The following is a 6,244-nucleotide window of genomic DNA, read 5'->3' on the forward strand; positions in this document are numbered from 1 at the left end:
TAAATTAGAAGGGATTGGGGACCTATCTTCAGCCTCCTTAAAAAAATAATCATCAGCTAAGAATTTTGTATCCAGAAAAGCTAAGCTTCATAAGTGAAGGACAGATACAGCCTTTTTTAGACAAACAGATGTTGAGAGAATTTGCCACTACCAAGCCAGCAATACAAGAACTGCTAAAAGAAGCTCTAAATCTTGAAACAAATCCTGGAAACACAACAAAACAGAATTTCATTAAGGCATGAATCTCACAGGACCTATAAAACAAAAATACAGTAAATAAATAAATAAATACTTAAATAAATAAAATCAATGTATTCAGGCAACAAATAGCATGATGAGTGGAATGATACCTCACATCTCAATACTAATGTTGAATGTAAATGGTAAATGTTCCACTTAAAAGATACAGAATTGCAGAATGGATAAGAATTCACCAACCAACTATCTGCCGCCTTTAAGAGACTCACCTAACACATAAGGACTTACATAAACTTAAGGTAAAGGGGTGAAAAAAGATACTCCATGCAAATGGACACCAAAAGTGAGCAGAAGTAGCTATTCTTATATCAGACAAAGCAAACTTTAAAGCAACTGCAGTTAAGAAAGACAAAGAAGGACATTATATAATGATAAAAGGCCTTGTCCAACAGGAAAATATCAAAATCCTAATTATACATGCACCTAACACTGGAACTCCCGAATTTATAAAACAATTACTACTAGACCTAAGAAATGAGACAGACAGCAACACCATACTAGTGGGGGACTTCAATACTCCACTAGATATGCCACCAAGACAGAAAGTCAACAACAGCAACAATAACAAAATGGATTTAAACTATACCCTGGGACAAATGGACTTAACAGATATATACAGAAGATTCAACCCAACAACCACAGAATATATATTGTATTCATCAGCACATGGAACTTTCTGTAAGATAGACTGTATGATAGGCAATAAAACAAACCTCAATAAATTTAAAAAATATATATATCAAACACTGTCTCAGACCACAGTGGAATAAAGTGAAAACTAACTCCAAAAGGAATCTTAAAAACCATGCTAATACATGGAAACTAAATAACCTGTTCCTGAATGATAACTAGGCCAACAATGAAAGACGGAAATTAAAAAATTATTTGGACTGGATAACAATAGTGACATAACCTATCAAAACCTCTGGGATACAGTAAATGTGGTGTCAAGAGGAAAGTCTGTTGTCCTAAAGGCCTACATCAAAAACTCTGAAAGAGCACCAACAGATAATTTAAGGTCGCACCTCAAGGAACTAGAGAAATAAGAACAAACCAAACCTAAGCCCAGCAGAAGAAAGGAAATAACCAAGATCAGAGCAGAACTAAATGAAATTGAAACAAAAAAAATTGTTTTAAATATGAATGAAACAAGAAGCTGGTTCTTTGAAAAGATAAATAAAATCGATAGACCATTAGATTAACCAAGAATAACCAAGAAAAGAAGGAATAAAATCCAAATAAGCTCAATTAGAAATGAAACAGGAGATATTACAACTGACACCACAGAAATACAAAAGATCATTCAAAGCTACTATGAACACCGTTACATGCACAAACTAGACAACCTAGAAGAGGTGAATAAATTCCTGGAAAAATACAACCCTCCCAGCTTAAATTAGGAAGTATTAGATATCCTGAACAGACCAATAATAAGCAGTGAGATTGAAGTGATAATAAAAAAAATTACCAACAAAAAAAGTCCAGGGCCAGATGGATTCACAACAGAATTCTACGAGACACTCAAAGAAAAATTGGTGCCAATCCTATTGACACCATTTCACAAGACAGAGAAAAAGGGAATCCTCTCTAATTCATTCTATGAAGCCGGTATCACCCTATCACCAAAACCAGGAAAGGACATAACCAAAAAAGAAAAGTACCGACCAATATCCCTGGTGAACACAGAAATAAAAATCCTTAATAAAATACTAGCTAACTGAATCCAACAACATATCAAAAAGATAATCCACCATTATCAAATGGGTTTCATACCAGGGATGCAGGGATTGTTTAACATACCCAAGTCAGTAAATGTGATATACCACATAAACAGAATTAAAAACAAAATCACATGATCATCTCAGTAAATACAGTAAAAGTATTTGACAAAATCCAGCATCCCTTTATGATTAAAATGCTTAGTGAAATTGGCATGCAAGGGGCATATCTCAATGTAATAAAAGCCATATATGATGAACTCACAACCAACATAATACTGAATGGGGAAATGTCGAAAGCATTCCCTCTGAAAACTGGAACAAGATAAGAATGCTCACTCTCACCACTTTTCTTCAACATAGTGCTGGAAGTCCTAGCTAGAAAAATCAGACAAGAGAAAGAAATAAAGGGCAACCAAATCTGTAAAGAGGAAGTCAAACTGTCACTGTTTGCTGATGATATAATTGTATACCTAGAAAACCCTAAAGACTCCTCCAGAAAGCTCCTGGAACTGATGAAAGAATTCAGCAATGCTTCTGGATACAAAATTAATGTACACAAATCAGTAGCTCTCCTATATACCAACAGCAACCAAGCTGAGGATCAAATCAAGAACTCAACTCCTTTCACAATAGCTGCCAAAAAAAAAAAAAAAAAAAAAAAAAATTAGGAATGTACCTAACCAAAAAGGTGAAAGGCCTCTACAAGGAAAACTACAAAACACAGCTGAAAGAAATCATAGATGACACAAATGGAAACACATCCCATGCTCATGGATGGGTAAAACCAATATTGTGAAAATGACCATACTGCCAAAAGCAATTCACAAATTCAGTGCAATTCCCATCAAAATACCATCATCATTCTTCACAGAACTAGAAAAAGCAATCCTAAAATGTATATGAAACCAAAAAGAGAGCCTGCATACCCAAAGCAAGACTAAGCAAAAAGAACAAATTTGGAGGCATCACATTACCCAACTTCAAACTATACTATAAGGTCATAGGCACCAAAACAGCATGGTACTAGTATAAAAATAGGCACATAGAACAATGGAACAGAATGGAGAACTCAGAAACAAACCCAAATAGTTACAGCCAACTGATCTTCAACAAGGCAAACAAAAACATAAAGTGGGGAAAGGACACCCTCTTCAACAAATGGTGCTGGGATAATTGTCAAACCATATGTAGGAGAATGAAACTGGATATTCATCTCTCACCTTATACAAAAAAAAAAAAAAAAAAAAAATCAATTCAAGATGGATCAAGGACTTAAATCTAAGACCTGAAACTATAAAAATTCTAGAAGATAACATTGGAAAAACCCTTCTAGACATTGGCTTAGGCAAAGACTTCATGGCCAAGAACCCAAAAGCAAATGCAACAAAAACAAAGATAAACAGATGGGATTTAATTAAACTAAAGAGCTTCTGCATGGCAAAAGGAACAGTCAGCAGAATAAACAGACAGTCCTCAAATGGGAGAAAATCTTCACAATCTATGCATTTGACAAAGTACTAATATCTGGACTACAAAGAACTTAAACAAATTAGCAATAAAAAAAAAACAGTCCCATCAAAAAGTAGGCTAAGGACATAAATAGACGATTCTCAAAAGAAAATATACAAATGGCCAACAAATGTGTTAAAAAATGCTCGACATCACTCATGATCAGGAAATCCGAATCAAAACCACAATGAGATACCACCTTACTCCTTCAATGGCCATAATCAAAAAAATCAATAATAGATGTTGGTGTGGATTCAGTGAAAAGGGAACACTTCTACACTACTGATGGGAATGTAAACTAGTACAACCACTGTGGAAAACAGTGTGGAGATTCCTTAAAGAACTAAAAGTAGAACTACCATTTGATCCAGCAATCCCATTACTGGGTATCTACCCAGAGGAAAATAAGTCTTTATACAAAAAAGATACTTGCACAAGCATGTTAATAGCATCACAATTCACAATTGCAAAAATATGGAACCAGCCCAAATGTCCATCAACATCAATCAATGAGTGGATAAAAAAAGTTGTGGTATATATACAGGATGGAATACTACTCAGCCATAAAATGAGTTAATGGCATTCACAGTAACATGAATGGAACTGGAGGCTATTATTCTAAGTGAAGTAACTCAGAAATGGAAAGTCAAATATCATATGTTCTCACTCATAATTGAGAGCTAAGCTACGAGGATGCAAAGGCATAAGAATGATACAATGGGTTTTGGGGATTCTGGGGAAAGATGGAACAGGGCTGAGTGATAAAAGACTGCAAATTGGGTTCAATGTATACTGGTTGGGTGATGGGTGCACCAAAATCTCACAGATCACTGCTAAAGAACTTACTCATGTAACCAAATACCTGTTCCCCAATAACCTATGGAAATAAAAATAAAATAAAATAGAGTACAAAATAATTCTGCAAGGCAGAAGCTATTATTATTTCAATTTTGTAATTTGTATTAAAATATATTAACAGAAAAGTGTACATATGTTAAAAATTCTCACAAATTTAAAACATTCATGAATCCAGAACCCAGAACAAAGAAGGAATATACCAGCACTGCAAAATCCCCCTCCCAAGTTACTGCCTACATCTACTCCAGTGTTAAACAATATCTTGACTTCTAACAGCATAGATCAATCAGTAGTTTTATACTATATAAATGGAATCATATGGGAAATACATGTATATTTTTATGTCTGGTTCCTGTTGTTTAACATTTTGGTTCTGAGATTCATCCATATTTGAGGGTATAGTAGATAGCACCTTTTCTAAATGGTATTACATTCTGTAAATATGCCATAAATTATCCATTCAACTATTTATGTAAATTTGTGTTACTTACAATTTATAAAAATCATTGACATCTGCTTATTTTCAAATTTTTTTTCACACAGAACCTCTACCTAGATGCTATCATTAACATTTTACTATCGTTTTCTTCTTCTTCTTCTTCTTCTTCTTCTTCTTCTTCTTATTATTATTATTATTATTATTATTATTATTTTGTTTTGTTTTGTTTTGTTTTGAGACGGACTCTTGCTCTGTGCCCCAGGCTGGAGTGCAGTGGCGCGATCTCGGCTCACTGCAAGCTCCGCCCCCGGGTTCACGCCATTATCCCAAGTAGCTGGGACTACAGGCGCCCACCACCACGCCCGGCTAGTTTTTTTGTATTTTTTTAGTAGAGACGGAGTTTCACGGTGTTAGCCAGGATGGTCTAGATCTCCTGACCTTGTGATCCGCCCGCCTCGGCCTCCCAAAGTGCTGGGATTACAGGCTTGAGCCACCGCGCCCGGCCTTCTTATTAATTTTTAAATACTTCAATTAACCTAATTTTTAAACAATAGGTCTCCAGAATGTATTCATTTTGCATAACTGAAACTTTGTAGCCTTTAACCAAAACTTCTTTATTTTCTCTAGCCTTCAGTCCCCTAGCAACCACCATTTTACTCTCTGTTTCCACTTGTTTGACTGTTTTAAATTCCACATATAAATGAGAGTATGGAGTATTTATCTTTCTGTGTCTGGTTATTTCACTCCACATATGCCCTCCATGTACATCCTTGTTGCTGTCAATAGCAGGATTTTCTTCTTTTTTCAAGGCTGTATAATATGTCATTGTATGCATATAAAGTTGACCCTTAAACAATGTGGGGGTTAGGACTGCTGACTCTGGGCACAGTCAAAATTCTCCATGTAACATTTGACTCCCCCAAAACTTAACTACTAATACCATGTTGTGAACTGAAAGCCTTACCAATAACATAATTAGATGATTAAAACACATTTTTTGTTATATGTGTTACAGACCATATTCTTACAATAGAGTAAGCTAGAGGAAAGAAAATGTAACTAATAAAATCATAAAAAGAAGAAACATATTTACTAAGTGAAAGTGGATCATCATAAAGGCCTTATCCTTGTCATCTTCATGTTGAAAAAAGGAGGGGTTGTTCTTGGTGTCTCAGGAGTGGCAGAGGCAAAAGAGGTGGAAGAAATGGAAGTGCAAGCAGGAGAGGCAGGCAAACTTTGTGTAACTTTGTGGAAATGCATTATAATCTCTGATGTTTTGTTTTATCATTTCTCTAAAAATATTTCTACACAGTACCAATCTTTCTTTCACCATTTGCTTTAGTTTCTCTGCCCATATCATAGAAGGGTTCATGTCATAAAAGAGACAAAAGTAGTCTTAAATAATCAGAACACTTCTGCCAGATTGTCTAATGTAAATTTGTTTTCTGGCACTGCTTCT

This window comes from Macaca nemestrina, chromosome 1 (genome assembly GCF_043159975.1).
Source record: "Macaca nemestrina isolate mMacNem1 chromosome 1, mMacNem.hap1, whole genome shotgun sequence".
In the NCBI taxonomy this organism is placed as follows: Eukaryota; Metazoa; Chordata; class Mammalia; order Primates; family Cercopithecidae; genus Macaca; species Macaca nemestrina.